Here is a 17,500-nt window from a genome sequence, read left to right on the forward strand (position 1 = left end):
GAAGAGGTGTGGAGAAAATGGAGAAGATATGATTACGAGAGAGAGAGAGAGAGAGAGAGAGAGAGAGAGAGTATCAATAAAGAGGACATGCTAAGAGGACCCGACACCACCTCTTTGGCCTTCAGGGATGCAGCCAGGAAGTGCTCTCTCTCTCTCTCTCTCTCTCTCTCTCTCTCTCTCTCTCTCTCTCTCTCTCTCTCTCTCTCTCTCTCTCTCTCATTTTAAGTTGCTTTCCGTCCCGCTTGTTTATTACTATTTCAGTCATTATTATCTCCTTACCACCGCCAAGGAAAGTATGTTTTACCCCGCGTTCGTTTGTTTGTCTGTCTTCTGTCTGTTAGCAGGATTACTCAAAAAGTTATGAATGGATTTTGGTGAAATTTTGTGGAAAGGTGGTCCATGTGCCTAGGAAAAAATTATCTAATTTTTGCCGGATCCGATTCCGGATCCGGAGTATCACTCACGATATCACCAAATGTTCTCAATGAATTTCAATGAAATTTAGTGGAAAGGTGGGCCATTGACCAAGAAAGAACTGACTAAATTTTGGAGTGGATCCGGATCTTTTTAATGGTATTGGCGGAGGTATACATCCTCTTGGTGCTTTCTAGTTATCTAGTTATCTAGTTATCTAGTTATCTAGTTATCTAGTTTCTAGTTATTTAGTTAACTAAAATAATCTTTTAAGAACTACCGTAGGTTTTTCTGCTATCTATTTATAATTTTCTCTATCTACTGTCTATCTATTTATTATCCATATCATATGTCTGTATCTGTCTTTGTCTATCTATCTGTCTGTCTGTCTATTCTATGTGTATCTAGCCATTAATCTATTTATCTGCCTATCTATCTATCTTTGTCTGCCTACTTACCTTTCTTTTATATGTCTGTCTATCTGCATCTTTCTATCTATACATGTATCTCTGCGTCTGTCTGTCTGTCTTTACTGATCTCTCTTTTATCTCTCCATCTGTCTGCCTATTTACGTCTATCTGTTTATCTATCTGCCTGTCTGTCCATCTACTTATCTCTCTGTTTATCTATTCATGTATCTGCATGTATCTGTATCAGTCTATCAGTCAATCTATCAGTCTATCACTCTATCCGGCTACTGTTTATCTATCTATCATACTCATTTGAAGTCAGGAACTGCATGAAGGCAGTGTGGTGGAGAGATATGAATAATGACAAAAATAAACAACTTGCTAAATAGATTGTGATTTAAAGTGACATTAATCAGTTGACATTTGGCATACTTACATACATACATACACACACATGGATAGATAGATAAATAGACGGAGCTCAGAAAAGTTGGGTAGCAAGGTAGGTAGGCAGGCTCGTAAGTGGGTAAATACCGTATTATCGAGCAGAGGGAGAGACAGACAGACAGACAGACAGACAGACAGACAGACAGACAGACAGAGAGTAGGAAGCGGAAGCATGATGAAAAGAATCAGTGAAGTCGCACAGAAGAGAGAATGACAGAGAGAAATGCGGATAAAAGAGATCTAAAGAGAATACGAAGAAGGAGAGAGAGAGAGAGAGAGAGAGAGAGAGAGAGAGAGAGAGAGAGAGAGAAGTAAAGACTGAAAATAAGAAAGAAAAGACGAAGAGAAAGACGGATGAAAGACAAGACGAGGTAAATGAAATGAAACGAGATGATTGACTGTTAAATGAAGAAGGGGAAACAAAAACAAGAATTATTAAAAAACAAGAGAAAAATAATAGGATGAACAGACGAAAGAGGGAAGAGAAGTAAGAAAGAAGAAAGAAGTGAGGAAAGAAACTGAAAAAAGAAAAGCTGAAGAGACAGAAGAAGAAAAAATAAGAAAGTGAACGACAGATGGACAAAGGAAAAGAAATCTGAACTACAAGAGAAGAAAAATGACGACTGACGGAAAACAAGGAATGAAAGAGGTAAGATCTAGGAAAGAGGGATTACCAAAGGGGAGAAGGAGGAAGAGAAGGAGCAGTGAAGAAGGAAGATAAGAAATGAAGGAGAGATGGAGGATAAATGAACGAGGGAGGGATAAAGAAGGAAGGAGAGAGGGATACAAGCAAGAGGAGGTGAACAGGAGGGAAGATAGCAGAACATGACAAATGAGGGTGAGGAGAGAGGGAGAAATGAATAAGGAGAGAGGGAGAAATGAAGGAAAGAGAGAGAGAGAGAGAGAGAGAGAGAGAGAGAGAGAGAGAAAGAAAGAAAGAAAGGGAAGATGGAGAAATGAAGTAGGATGGAGGAAGCAATAAAGAAGGGAGGAGAGAGAGAGAGAGAGAGAGAGATAAAGGGAAAATGGAGAAATGAAGCAGGATGGAGGGAGCAATAAAGAAGGGAGAGAGAGAGAGAGAGAGAGAGAGAGAGAGAGAGAAATGAAAGTAAAAGGAGGGAGATGAACGAAGGAGAAAGCAATGAAGGAAGACGCAAGGAGAAGTGAAGGAGAGAGGGAGGGGGATATGAAGAAGAGAGAGGGAGAAATGAAGAATGGGAGGAGGGATTGAGAAATGAAGAAGAAAACGAGGCGACGCAGAAATGAGAGAGAGAGAGAGAGAGAGAGAAGCTGTCTGTATTGATCACAAGTGTCTTCTCCTTCAATCCTGAGTTTCCTTGTTTACTGAGTCTCTTGTTTGCTTAATTCATCACTGAGAGTTGTTTACTGAACCGTTTGCTGAGTATATTGTTTACTGAATTACTGACTTGTTTATCGCTTCTCTTGTTTACTGAATTGTTTACTGAGTCTTTGTTACTGAGTCTCTTTTTTACTGAATTACTTAGTTTCTTGTTTACTGAGTTTCTTGTTTACTGAGTCGTTTGTTTGCTGTCTCTTGTTTGTTGAGTCTGTTTTTTTGCTGAATCTCTTGTTTGCTGAGTCTCCTGTTTATTGAGTCTTTTATTTGCTGAATCTCTTGTTTAAGGAGTCTCTTATTTACCAAGCCTCTTGTTTGCCGAGTCTCATGTTTGCTGAGTCTCTTGCTTACTGAGCCTCTTTGCGAAGTCTCTTGTTTGCTCTTCTTGCATACTGTTTTTTGCTGACTAACTCTTGCTTATTAAATCATGTTTACTGAATAGGTTACCGAGTCTTGTTTTATGGGTTGTTTACTGAGTCGTGTTTACTATTGTGTACTTACTGTTATTTATCGAGTTTTATTTCCTGAACTGTTTACTGTCTCTTGTTTACTGAGCATTGTTTTTAAGTCTTGTTTACTGAGCTGCTTACAGTGTCTTGTTTTCTGAATTCTTTACTGAGTTTTGTTTACAGTCCCTTGTAAACTGAGTATTTTTATCTGATTTTCTTGTTTATTAATCTTGTATAAAAGGTCTGTTTTACTCAGTCGCTCTACTAAACTGTTTACCGCACTGATTCTTGTACCATAAATTGCTTACTGAGTCTCTTATTTACACAATGGCTTACTAAGTCTCTTCCTACTGGATCACTTATTTTATGAGGGTCTAGTCACCGAGTCTCTTGTTAGTGTAATAGACATACAAAATACACAGACCGAGAGATAGATAACTAACAGCAGATAGACAGATGGATAGATAGATATGCAAACACACACACACACACACACACACACACATACACACATACATATATATTGATTGACTGACTGACTGATTGATAGATTTAAAAAGACGATGCTTTTATGTGGATGGAAGCGCCTTTGGGAATGAAACATGATTTACGATGGCTTCAATGACGTAAAAATTATGTGGCAAATTTGGCAGGACACTTACGATCATACCTTATCCTGATTTCGTTATCGTTTGTCCTACTTCTGCCTTCTACCCACCCTCAGTGAATTAGTGAGAAAATCAGGTACGATGGTGATGGTAGTGGTGTTGCTGATGATGACGATTGTGATGAGGGGAAAGTTGATGGTGGTGGTGACGATGATGATGGTGATAATGATGATGATGATGATGATGATGAATAAGTGGAAGTTGATGATGATGATGATAATGATGATGACAAGGAAGCTGATGATTCTGATGTTGACAATACACCCCATCCCAAAGGCTCAGGTACACAGTCATCACCAGAAATTGGTCCATTCATTCTCAGGTGAGGAAGGGGAGGGAAAGGGAACGCTAAGATCAAGCCCATATTACCCCTTCGAGTTGCAGGGACCCGAGGCTAAACTATGGTAAATCCAGTACATTTAGGGGTAAATGACCAGCCTGCTTCCCTTGATGGCATTACACGATCGAAAAACAGCCACCTCTTAGGGATCGAAACTATACAAGGATGTCATTCAGACTGAGACGTTCTTACCACTGCTCGTTTGCCTTAACCTGACGATCAGTGCGGTCATATTAGAGGCTCCTTTTGTCTAGAAACCAAGGAGATTCAGTTCACCCTTTTGCTTTCTTGCAACCACGACTTAGCATTTAATTAGCTGTAGTGCCCCAGTTCCTTCAAGTGAAAGCATAAGGGCTCCAGAAGACCAGGTGGAGGGAAGGGAGGGGCTGTGTTGATGTAAGGGAAGCGGTTGGTGTTGCAGTGGAGGCGGAGCGGTGCGACTCGAGTCATGCCGAAGAATGTATAATGTAGCAGGATAAATCTTACGGTGAGAGAGAGAGAGAGAAAAAGAGAGAAAGAGAGAGAGAGAGAGAGAGAGAGAGAGAGAGAGAGAGAGAGGAGAGAGGGAGAGAGAGAGTTGCATAGATACATGGGTTACACAAGCCATACTGATCCTGTTATGTAATCTGGCTTTAATATTAATAGAATAATATACGTACTACTCCCAGAAGCGAAAGAAAAGGATACTTCACGAGGGAGAGAGGGAGGGAGGGAGGGAGGGAGGGAGAGAGAGAGAGAGAGAATGATATGAGGTTTATATATTCGTGTAACTGCATACTAAACAAGTTAGTGAGAGAGAAGAAAATAGTGACCAAACTCGAATGGACAAGAAAAAGAATACAAGAAACTGAGAGAGAAAGAGAGACAGAAGAGTAATAGCCAGTCAAAAGAGAGAGGATATTCTTCACTCTCTCTCTCTCTCTCTCTCTCTCTCTCTCTCTCTCTCTCTCTCTCTCTCTCTCTCTCCAATGATGGTATGCAGTTTTGAGCTATCCTGATTGATCTGCCTCTGAATCTGGGTTTATATCCGTCTATGATTGTGCGGGGGCGTGTGTGCGTGCCTCCGTGTGCATTTGAGAGAGAGAGAGAGAGAGAGAGAGAGAGAGAGAGAGAGGGAGGGAGGGGGGAGGCAAAGACAGAGACAGAGATACAGACATAAAGACAAAGACAGAGGAGGGAGGGAAGAGGAAGAGGGAGGATGGGGAGGGAGGAGGGGAGAGAATGGCTTTACTCCTGTTGATTACGAAGAAACCGGTACTTTCCAGTTTAACCTGTTTTTTTTTTCATCCATTAACCCTTTCAATACAGCGACTTCATTTTACGTCTCGTTTTGCTGCCTCCTGACGATTTCACTCAGCACAGGGGGAGCCGTAATGATGAATTTTAATGGGGGATCAATTCTAACTCCTTCATTCCAGTTACGCATTTTAGCATGTTCTTCTTTCAATCTTCAGACGATTTTATTCATCTTAGGAGTAGCTTTTCAAACTGGGTGGGTCACATCTGGCCTCCCTTAATCCCTTCACTACAAGGCGTCACCCTTAAACTGAATAAAATCGTCTGGGAGTAACAGGAGTAAAACGGAAAACACGTCATTGGATAGAAGAGGATTAATTAGCTGGACATTGTAATCTGCGACTTTGTTAATAAATCCCTTCATTCTGGTGTTTTTTCTAGTTAGTTCTTCCTACCTCCAGACGATTTTATTCAACGTATGGAAAGCCTAGCGTATGGAAGGGGTTGATGAAGGCTATATCTGACCCCCTAAGTTCCATAGACTCTTTCCAGCAGCTGAGTAAAATCGTCCAAAGATAGGAGTGGTGATAAAAAGAAAGGATGTCCCCTACCTCAACAGGTGAAGCAGGTAACTTTGTCCTAACAGTCTCCATAAAAGGGCTTGTAAAAGGTCCACTAAGTCGCTCCTTTCCTACCTCACAACCTTTTTTTTGGGTGGGGTTCGTGTGTGTGTGTGTGTGTGTGTGTGTGTGTGTGTGTGTGTGTGTGTGTGTGTGTGTGTGGAGATCTCGTGAGGTGTACACTATAACATATTTTCTTTAATTTAACGAAGATTTATTACCCACTTCAGCTCAGTTGATGGCCAAATACAATTAGATTAGAGAGCTGACTTGACTAGTAACCAACCAGACTCATTCCTGCATCGTAACTAAGGTTTGTCGAATTTAATGCAGTCACAGTTTAGGATTCATGATGTGTGAATGGGCCAGTTCCATCAAGTGAAAAAATGCTAGGTCATAACTGGGTGAACACCACTGCGGAAGCCTTCGATCCTCACCCAGAATGGTCCGGAGGAGTAGATGTCATTTGACACACACACACACACACACACACACACACACACACACACACACACACACACACACACACACACACACACACACACACACACACACACACACACACACACACACACACACACACACGTTAAGTAATCCACCCCATGTTAGACACACATGCACACAAATAAACCCACAATGACAATGCTGTACCCTGGCAGTGCACGTTATTCGTGTCATCACCAGCAAGAGCTGCGACGGCCAAATATTTGGGGACCTGAGGGAAAGTCCGCAATGAGTCTGGCTTAATGACAGGTGAACGCTCGTTTAATGGCTCACAATCATCACTATCCAGACGAAGCGCCGGAATGTACTCTTTGTTTTTTCACCCTCCACATACTGGCCAAGGCACGGTATTTCTCCAGGACGGAAGAAAAGAAAAAAATAAGGCGATTTTCTGAGAGCGCGTGTTCTGGTAATCAGGAGCGCCTAGGATAACTATACCTTGCATAGCAGTAGACAACCTCCAGGATCAAGTTCTAGGCAGTATATGACCAACTAAAGGCCTCCCACCCCAGGGGGCGGCTCCCACGGGTCCGAAAGCACGCCTGACTGAACTTTTTGTTTGTTTGTTTTTGCTCAGGAGCATGAAGTGTTGCAATGTGGTGCACCTCCACCCAGAACAGGTTATAGGCAGGGTGGGATCCCTGAGGGCTGCTCCTAACAGAGATGCGGCCAGCGAGGTTTTCTGCTATCGAGTGTGTTTTCGTTGTTTTGCTGTGCTTGTTACTTTAGCTTGGCCTAAAACTGCCATCTCCGTATCCTGGATACTGAGCTGTAGCAATAGATTAATACTGATATATGATGCTAGTTACGAAGAAGTGCTATGGGATTGCTGTAGAACAATAGCAGTGTCGTTTTCTGCCTTAAATTATACGAAACAAGCTACAAAAAGATGTAAATCTGGGCCGGGTTAAGGTGAAAGAATGAATGTACTGCAGAGTTTAATTGTTTCAAGCGGAGCCGGTGGTGTATTGGTTAGCACATCCAGCTCGTAACTGGAAAAACCTGAGTTCGATTCCCGGGCCGGTCAGATTCTTGGACAAAATTTGTTTCCCCAAAATCCCTTTCACCCAGCAGTACAACTGGGGACCTGAATGTAAATTTGGTTATGGCGCATCATATTCTAGTCATATTCTAGGGAAGGTTTGTGAGAGTAAAAATTAATTGCCCGTCTTAATAACCCCTCGTACAGTTGATAGACTGACCTACTTATAGTCTTCATTTGTTTCATCCCACCATCGCGCCCCCACCCATCCACACACCCCCTCACACCACTATTAAGCACACACACACACACACACACACACACACACACACACACACACACACACACACACACACACACACACACACACGCACACACACACACATCACTACATCACACTCTCTCTATTCCCTCACACACCTCTAATCTCTACCTTACACCATCCACACCATTCTCACTCATGCTCCATACCCCTCACACCATCTCTCAGCCACTCACTCCACACTCCTCACACCACCATTAATCTTTACCACACCCCTACCATCCCCCCTGATCCCACACACCCCTCACCCCCCTCACCCCCCACCAAAGTGCCGGAAGTAAGTGTGCCTGAGGGAAGTAACGAGCCCTAAGTAAGGCTGCCTGGAGATGGCCGAGGCACTCCACTAGGCAGGCAGGCAGGCAGGAAGGCAGACAAGCACAGGCAGGTACAGGCAATATAAATCATGTCCTCACTCCTTTAACTCTGCTTTTAATTCCATCTTTGTCTCTCCTTTTCTTCCATTTCACTAGCCACAGATACCCTCAAGAAACAAACAGTTCATGTCCTCATTCCCTTATTTCTACTTACCATTATGTTCCTCCTTGTATCTCCTTTTTTTTTTTCGTCTCCAGCAGGTAGTAATAGATATCGTCAAGAAACAAGCCGGGTAATTACTTTCTATCCTCACTAACTCTCCTTTCCTTTCCTGCCTTCATTTTCCCTCTTCTACTTTCCTCTTCCTTCCTTTCGTCTGCTACTTCCATTCCTTGTCTTTCTTTTCCCGTCCTACCTTCTTTACTTTTTCCCTGCTTTTAGTTCCTGTCTTCCAGCTTTTACTCCTTGCTCTATCATTTTCTTCATTTTTCTTCCTTTTTTCTATTCCCCCTTCTCCCATCATCCTTCCTTTTTTCTGTGCCTTATCTCTTTCCCCTCACTTTTTCTCTATTCCCTGCTTTCTGTCTTTCTCTGTAAACTTCCCCCCCTTCCGCTTATCCGTTTCCTGTCTACATTTAATTCTCACCTTTCTTTTATTCCTTTTCTCCTTTGTTTCGCTCCTTTCCTTCATTTCATTCCATCCATCCATTTCTTTATTTTTCCTCTTTCCTTTCCATTTTTTCTTATTTTTTCTCTCATTACATTCGTTTTTCCCTCCCTTCCTTTTTTTTCCCCTCCCCCATTCCCCTCCACATTTCTCTTCTCTTTATTGTCCTTCCTCTTCCCCTTCTCCATCCTTTCCCTCCTTTTTACTTCCTCAGTAATCCACGCACTTCCTCTCATTTCACTTCTCTCTCTTATTTTTTTCCAGTGTTCAGTCTTCCCTTCCACCTCACTACAATCCTCTTTACCTCCTCTCCCCCCCATAGTCTTCTTTCTTTTCTTTCCTCTCGCCTCCCCTCCCTCCACTCACCTCTCACTTTCCTGTCTTCTTCCTGTTCTCCTTCACGTCCATCCCTTCTCTACCTTACACTCTTCTTGTTTTTTTCACTTCTTCTTCTTCTTCCTCTTCCCCTGCATTCCTCTTCCCTTCCCTGTCTCCTCTACTCTTCTTTTCCTTTCTTTCTTTTCTTCCCTCTTCCCTATCCACATCATTACCCTCTCTATTTCCCTTCCCCATTTCTCTTTTTCCCTTCTTCCTCTTACTCTCCTTAACTCAAGTCGACTCCTCCTCCCCTCACCACTTCTCTTCTCTCACTTCTCTCATTTCCCTTTCCCCTTCATACGTCTTTCTCTCTCCCTCCACTCTACTTCCCTCCCCTCCATTCTCCTCCCCTCCCCTCTCCCTGTATCCTTTTTCTGTCCCTCCCTCTCCTTTACCACTCACCTCACTTCCCCTGTTCTCTCCTCCCCTTCCCTAATCTCCCTTTCCTTCTCTCCCCTCAACTTCCTTCACCTCCCCCCTCCTTCCCTCCCCTCCCCCTCCCTTCTCTCTCCCCTCCCCCCTCCCTTCTCTCTCTCCTTCCCCCTGTCTCCCTTCTCTCTCTCCTCCCCCCTGTCTCCCTTCTCTCTCTCCTCCCCCCTGTCTCCCTTCTCTCTCCTTCCCTCTTCCTGGTTCCTGTCAACAAGGTGCATGACAGCCCCTTTTTACCTCACCTATGTGAGCGTGTGTGTTTCTGCGTGTGCGTGTACGTGTCTATGTGTCTGCGTGCACACCTGTCTATGTATGCTTAAGTATAGTGTGTGTGTGTGTGTGTGTGTGTGTGTGTGTGTGTGTGTGTGTGTGTGTGTGTGTGATTTGCTCGTTTCATTGCGTGACTGCCAGTGCTTATGAAGCTGTGTGAGTCTTTTATGCTTGCACGTGTGTGTGTGTGTGTGTGTGTGTGTGTGTGTGTGTGTGTGTGTGTGTGTGTGTGTGTGTGTCTGTCTGTCTGTCTGTCTGTCTGTCTGTGTCCCTGTTTCTGTATGTATGTTTGTACGAGTACGTATGCATGCATGTATGTATTTATGTATGAATGTATGTGTATGTCTCTGTATGCACTGTATGTATATATGCATGTATGTATGTAAGTATGTGTCTATCTGCCTGTCTGTCTGTCTGTCTGTATGTATGTATGTATATATGTATGTGTGTGTGTGTGTGTGTGTGTGTGTGTGTGTGTGTGTGTGTGTGTGTGTGTGTGTGCGTGTATGTGTGTGTGTGTGTGTGTAGTGTAGTGACTCATATGTGTCTGTGTGCGTGTATATCCTAGCTCATAACTCACATGGTTCGTGTCGGATTGAGCCTTATGACGAAATTCGTGGAACAAACAACCATTGCTTTCGTGCGGGCCGCCTAAGCCCGTAAAGGGACGAGAGGGAAAGGTAAGCTTATCGATTCCTCACCTAGATTTAACCTTTTATAGTTTCAATCCATCCATCGACGAATCCCGGTTCTAGAGGTGAGGGGAGGGAAATACATACACACATAAATACATACATACCTGCATATATACATACATATTTACTTACACACACACACACACACACACACACACACACACACACACACACACACACACACACACACACACACACACACATTCGCTCAGTCACCGTGCCAATCTCATATCACCCCTTGATTAGAAAGTATGGTAATCCCTGCAAACACACTCCCTCGGCAAAAGCATAGTAATCAGTTCTCCGGCTTGCCATATATTTTGTTCTTACATGCAATCAGTTCCAGGACAAAAATACCCTCCGTGGCCTCACATTCAGTCTCTAAGCTGTGGTATGTAATGGTCTACACGAGAGAGTTTTTAATCAACCACATCCATACCCAGCTGATTGACGGTTTACCCCATTCGCTTCACTTCTTAAATACTATGTGGGATTGACAGATTCATTTCCTCATAAAATTCGTCATTTTAATTTTCGTTGTTCTATACACGCCCCTCGCCCACAGCTCTTCGATAAGAGAAAATACTCAAATTCATGCTACCATTCAGCCAACTTCCTACTCATACGAAGATTCCAAGCTCCAGTTATGATTGGAGGGTTATGATTGGATGGTTATGATTGGAAGTTTAAGATTAATGGTTATGATTTGAAGGTTATGACTGGATGGTTATTATTGAAAGATGTAAACTACCAGCTTCTCATAGCAATTCGTATTTCTTCAGCTTGGCAGTCAATTTTCCGTGTCCATATTACACCTCGATGAAATATACTAATACTCGAAACTGCATAAATACGTGGAGGTGGATGTGGAATGGATTTGGCTTTGGATTACTGTCCAAAATTACCCGAAATCGATTCAAAGGTGGGTCGGGGAACAGTTTGTGGATATGAACTTCACTGACTTTACTGCTTTTCCACAAGACTCATCGATGTGACATAAAAAACAAGCTAGCTAATACCATTTTCCCAGTCCTACATGGAGACAGCCCTAGCATGTATTCAATATGGTTGCGGGGTGTCAGTGTCGGAGAAGTAACATGTGAAGGTATGCGACAAGTAAGAGAACTGCTGGGCCTCAGAGAATGAACCGTGTAGCCTGTACCCAAAGTCAGAAACACACACACGCACAAATCTAACTCATGCAGCCAAAGAAGCATACATCACCCCCAACACACAAGCCTGGCAACAGCATGGCAGGCAATTCCCAGGCCCAGTATAACGCCGCTAGTTAGGCGGTAGTATCGAGGCGCCTGTAATTATGTGCTCCCGTATCTTGACACCAACAGTAAGGGCCTCTTGATGTATGGCGTATAATAACATGGCTTTTGCCGCTGTTTTAGTTTGTGCCATAGTTTTTGTTTTTCTAGCTTCGTTTTTAATTTTTTTTTTTATGTGGGAAGTAGAATGAGGATCGTGATGTTACTGGTGATGATGATGATGATGATGTTGATGATACTCTTTACAGTGGTTTATAGGAGACGATGTGTCGGATTTTTGTTGACTAATGGATTTTTGATGTTCGTTTCGTTCGTGTTTTTTTCTCATTATTAATTTTATTAGCCTCACTTTATTCACTCTCTTCCTGATTCCCATTATTTTCTCTCACTTTTTATTTAAGTACCTCGTCTTTCTAATCCCCCATCATTTTCTCTTCCATTAATCCATCAATGAAATACTTTTTTTTTTTTTTTTCATAATTCCAGTTTCCCTCCATTTCTATTCCGCCACCATTTCTCTGCCACTAATTCATCTAAGTAGCTCATCTCTCTAATCCCCCATTTTTTCACATCTTCCTAATCCCCTCATCACTGTATCCTCCACTAATTCATCTAAGTAATCCCCCGTCTATCTAATTCCTGGGGCATTTTTCTCCTCATTTTGTGGGTGGACTGAGCGCATTAGGCAATGAATAAGGCGTGCTGGAGTGACGATGCGCAATCCCGGTAATGGTGCTGTGGGCAGGGATGTTATACTGGGGGGGGAAGGGGGGTTGGGGGAGTGGGGATGGGGTAAGGGTAGGGGAAAGGTAAAGGAAGGGTGGGAGCAGAGGTGAAAGGCAGAGTGGGGAGGAGGCAGGGTGGTTTGGGGGAAAAGTGGGGGATGGGTGGGAGAATGAGGGACAGAAGGGTAAGAATGGAGGAATGGGGGATAGAAGCAGGGGCAAATGGGGGGCAGAGGGTAGGGTAGGGACAGGGGTTGAGAAGGGGAGGGGTGGGGAGAACGGGGTGCAGGATGGTTGGGATTGGAGAGTGAGGGGGTTGAAGTGAGGGGGAATGGGGGACACGAGTGGATTGGGGAAGGGTGGGGGATGGGTAGGGAGAATGGTTGAAGGAGGGTAGGGGTGGGGGAGTGGGGGGGATAAGAGTGGGGGCAAAATGGGTGGAAGGGGTAAAGAGGTGGCAGGGGTAGGGGAGAGGCAGGGGTCGATGCTTGTTTGTTGTGGTGGGGGTGGGGAGGAGTGCCTCTTGGTCTCCCCTCCTCTTCCCCCTTTCTCTTCCCCCCTCCTCTTCCCCCCTTCTCCTGCCGCGTCAACTCCATTATTCTTGAGACCTTCTCCTCCTTCCTCTCCATCCTACCTTCCATATTTTTCTTCAGAGTCATTCTTTTGATTTCCTTTTGCTGTTCATTCTTCTATCCCTTGATTCTTCTTCCCTACCTCATTCTCGTCATTATTTTCTACTTCCTTCCTCCTACTTCTCTTCCTTCCTCCTACTTCTCTTCCTTCCTCCTACTTCTCTTCCTTCCTCCTACTTCTCTTCCTTCCTCCTACTTCTCTTCCTTCCTCCTCCTGCTCTTCCTTCCTTCTTCTTTTTTCTTCTTTTTTTCTTCCATGCTTCTTTTTCTCTGCTTTTTTCTTTTCGTTTCCTTCTTTCATCCCTTCTATTTTCTCTTCCTTTCTAACCCCTGCTTTTCCAGTATCCCCTTCCTCTCTAACTCCTTCCTTCATCTCCTCCTCTCTCTCTCTCTCTCTCTCTCTCTCATTATCTCCTCCTCTGCTCTTTATTTTTACGTAATTTCCTCATTTGTGTCTTTTCTCTCTGCCAGTATTGGTCTCGCTTTTTCTCCTCCCTTACCTTCATATTCCCTCATCGATTTCTTGTCTTTCTCTTTCCTCCCTTTCTCTTTCCGCCCTTTTCTTTACTCCCTTTTTGTTTATTTCCTCCCTTTTCATTCCTCCATTGTCTGTTTTATCTTTCTTTTCTCTTTTCCTTCCATTTGTAATTATTTATTTTTTTCATTTTCTTTACTTATCTGTGATTTCTTCCAATCTCGTCCCTCACATTTTTTTTTTCATTTTCTTATTAGTTATTTCTTCTCTTTTTCTCCCATTTCTTTAAGCCGGTTCATATTACTTTCCTTCATCTATTTATCTGTTTCTCCTTTCTCCTCTTTTTTTCCATTGATTTCTCTGTTTCCTTTATCCTCCCATTTCTCTTCAATCTTTTCCTTTCTCTTTCCCCCATTTCTCTCTTTCCTTATTTTTCTTTTGGTTTCAGCTCTCTCTTTCCTCCCCTTTCTATTCATTTCTCTTTCCTTTTTTTCCTGTGTATCCATATAGTTTCTTTTCCTTCCTTCCTTTTCTGCTGCTTTAAGTGTTCTCTCTCTCTCTCTCTCTCTCTCTCTCTCTCTCTCTCTCTCTCTCTCTCCTTTTTTAAGGTGCCAAAAAATTCTCGTGCCATTTCACCTTCTTCATTATTTTTATATTTCTTTGACCTAGATTCAGTTCGGTTTCTTTTTCATTTTGTTTTCCTTTGTCCTCTTCTAACGTTTTGGTGTGTTCCATATAAGAAAAAATATAATAGTGCATTCGTTAGGCATCATCATCATCATCATCATCTGTATCATTGTCATCACCATTTTCCCTTCGTTTACTATCTACTCATGTCGTGCGTAATCAACTGATGAATTTCTCTTCGGGTATAAATCATCTGTCTTTTCTCATTAAGTAAAACAGAAAGGGGAGAATACACTAATAGGAAAGCCAAAAAAAAAAAAAAAAAAAAGTACGAGAACTACTACTAGAGCACCACACAAAATGGGTCACAAGTACATCCAACATCCGATATTCTTGGTCAGGTATTAAACGTGATCAATATGAATGTGAAATGTGGCATGTGGGGACCTAGGACTTTTATGTTCTTTTGTTTACTGCATACTCGTACTTGAGAGGAGCTCAGTGCACGGGGTTAGGAGTCTGTTCGGTGGGAGACGGAGGTTGTAGTGACGTGCAGTGTGTGTGTGTGTGTGTGTGTGTGTGGAGAGGCTGTGTAAGGTGTGGCAGTGTTTGGTGTGGCAGTGTATGATGTGCCAGTGTAAAGTGTGGCAGTGTAAGATTGTGTGTGTGTGTGTGTGTGTGTGTGTGTGTGTGTGTGTGTGTGTGTGGAGAGGCTATGTAAGGTTTGACAGTGTATGGGGTAACACTGTATGTACACATTTGAAATCCTCTTTTTTTCTCTCTTCTTTTCCTCCCTTTTTCTTCTCTCCCACTTCTCCTTCCTATCTAACTCTCTTGACTCCCATCCTCCCCACACCCTCACTTCCCTTATCATCCTTCTGTTCTCACCCCTTCTCCTCCTTCCTTCCACATACACTTCTTCTCCTTCCTAAACCCTCTCTTCCTCCTCTTTCCTCTTTTTCTCCTCTCCCTCTCTACCTCATCCTCCTCCCCCGCCTCCTCGTTTTTCCACTTCCCTTCCTTCCTCTTCTCTCCTCACTTCTCCTCCTCCTTATCCTGCATCTTGCAATATCACTCCAAGTCTTCTACTTCCTCTTCCTCCTCTTCCTTCTTTCTCACTTTTCCTTTTCCTATCCTCCACAGCATCTTTTCTCGTCCTTTCACCATAATGTCTCTTCCCTTCCTTCTTTTTCTCCTCCTCTTTCCTTCACCTTCCTCTTCCATTTTTTCTCTCTTCCTCACCTCTCCTCTTTCCCGCTTCCTCTCGTATCACCCCTCCTCCCCCAGCCCCCACAATTTCCCCTCATCCATCACCGCAGCAATCCACCTCACCCCGACCATCACCACCCTCGGAAAACAATATCCCAGCCTCGCCTACCACAAAGCCATCTCAAGCCACACCAAGCCACTTCAAGCCAGCCACAAGCCTGTCTTCCAGCTCTAGCCCATCTCAAGCCAGTTCAAACCTATCCCATATCACCTCAAGCCGCCTCAAGCCAGTTCAAACCTATCTCATATCACCTTAAGCCGTCTCAGATCCATTTCAAGCCACCTCAGTTCAAGTAGGGTCCATCTTAAGCCACCGCAAATCACCGCAAGCCAATTCAGGTCACTGTAGTTTTAACTTAAACTCAGTTCAAGCCCATCTCAAGCCATTTCAAGTCAACTCTGGTCCATCTCAATCCATTTCAAGTCAACTCAGGCCCATCTCAAGCCACCTAAAACCATCGAAGACGCCTTAACCTCGAATCAAGCCTTCTCAAGGACGCTTAAGTCACCTTATGTCAATCCCATCTTAGGCTATCTCAAGCCACCTTAAGTCGATCTCAAGCCAAGCCACCCCAAGCCGTCGCAGGTCACTGCAAGCTTCTCTCAAGCTCACCTCAAGCCAGTTACAAGTCAGCTGAAGCATATCTTATATCATCTCAGCCCATCACAGTCCAGGTCACACCATCTTGAACCCATCTTAAACTCAACTCAAGTTCATCTCAAACCCTTCATAAGCGTAACCGAAGTTCATCACAAGCCAGTCTCATTCCCAGTCCATTTTCTACCCATCCCACCTCAGGGCCATCTCAAGCTCAACCCAGACCTTCGGAATTATAATATTCTTACTGTTCCTACCAACAATCGGTTTTAATTCAGTTTAGGAAAGAGCCTGCACGATGGACCACTCAAGCCCACGTACCGAAATTATTATGTTTACTGCATAGTTCACGGCAATGTGTGAGATGAAGGACCTTATTGCAGGTGACATTGGAGGTTGCGTAACACCTGCCCCAGTGATTTATTTTACATATTTCACCTGTCTGTTATTTATACTGCTTTAATATCGACATAGTTTGTATCAGTAACATACGAAGGGTTACTAAGGTTTAGTGTGTGAATAAATTGCTATGGAAGAAATGTTACGAAATCCCCATAGCCACTAAGAATACGAAACCAAGTGACAGTATAGCCCTTTCAACCCGAGGATTTTTTTTTACTTTAGCTGCTACCAGATGATTTTACTCAGCCTAGAAGAGGACCCTAAGAGTAGAGGAGTTTGTGAAGGTGATATCTGACCGCATCTGTTTGAAGAATTTGCTCTCATTGGCTCAATAGATTCGTCTGGACACACAATGAAATATAAAACACGCTCCAGTAGTGATAAAGATAAACGATGAATATAATTAATAAATGTAATTGTAAAAAGAAGAGTAAACGAGTGGCCGTATTACCAAAACATAATACACGAAAGGGAGGAAGGACTAAATTTTTACGGGATTTTCGGCAGCACATGAGGAAATAAATATGTTTGGCCTCTCTGTATTATTGCTAACGGCACGCTGTTAGGTGGCATGCAGGTTGATCAGATGCAATAACCGTAAGCTTTCCATTAAGGTCTGTCACTTCTGGGATTTAAATGTCTTTCAGAAATTAAGGTCTTTTAGTGTCTCAAAAACTAAGTCTCTAAATGGCTGTCAAAAATTAGAAGCTTTATATAAAAAAAAAAAATGAGGCTTTAAGTGTTTGTCAAATATATGGGTATTTATGTCTGTTAGAATTATGGACTTCAAATTTCAGCCAAAAATTAAAGGCTTTTAGTGTGCGTCAAAAATTGGGGGCTTAAAATTGTCAAAAATCAGAGGTTTTAATTGTCTGTAAAATTTAGCAGGCGCCTTAAATGACAGTCAAAAAGTGGGAGCTTTAAATGTAAAAAAGTTAGGGGCTTTAAATATCACAAATGTACGAGGCACTGAATGTCTTAAAAAATGGGGG

The 17,500-nt window shown here is 43.0% G+C and overlaps 1 protein-coding gene across 1 annotated transcript in view; it reads right to left on the reverse strand.

Moving 5' to 3' along the window:
* The window catches only part of stj (voltage-dependent calcium channel subunit straightjacket), a 504,277-nt gene that overhangs the window by 358,957 nt on the left and 127,820 nt on the right, over nucleotides 1-17,500 (reverse strand). The window lies entirely within an intron of this gene.

The sequence above is a fragment of the Coenobita brevimanus genome, chromosome 100, assembly GCF_032717465.1.
Source record: "Coenobita brevimanus isolate Jiangsu-jjx chromosome 100, ASM3271746v2, whole genome shotgun sequence".
Taxonomy (NCBI): Eukaryota; Metazoa; Arthropoda; class Malacostraca; order Decapoda; family Coenobitidae; genus Coenobita; species Coenobita brevimanus.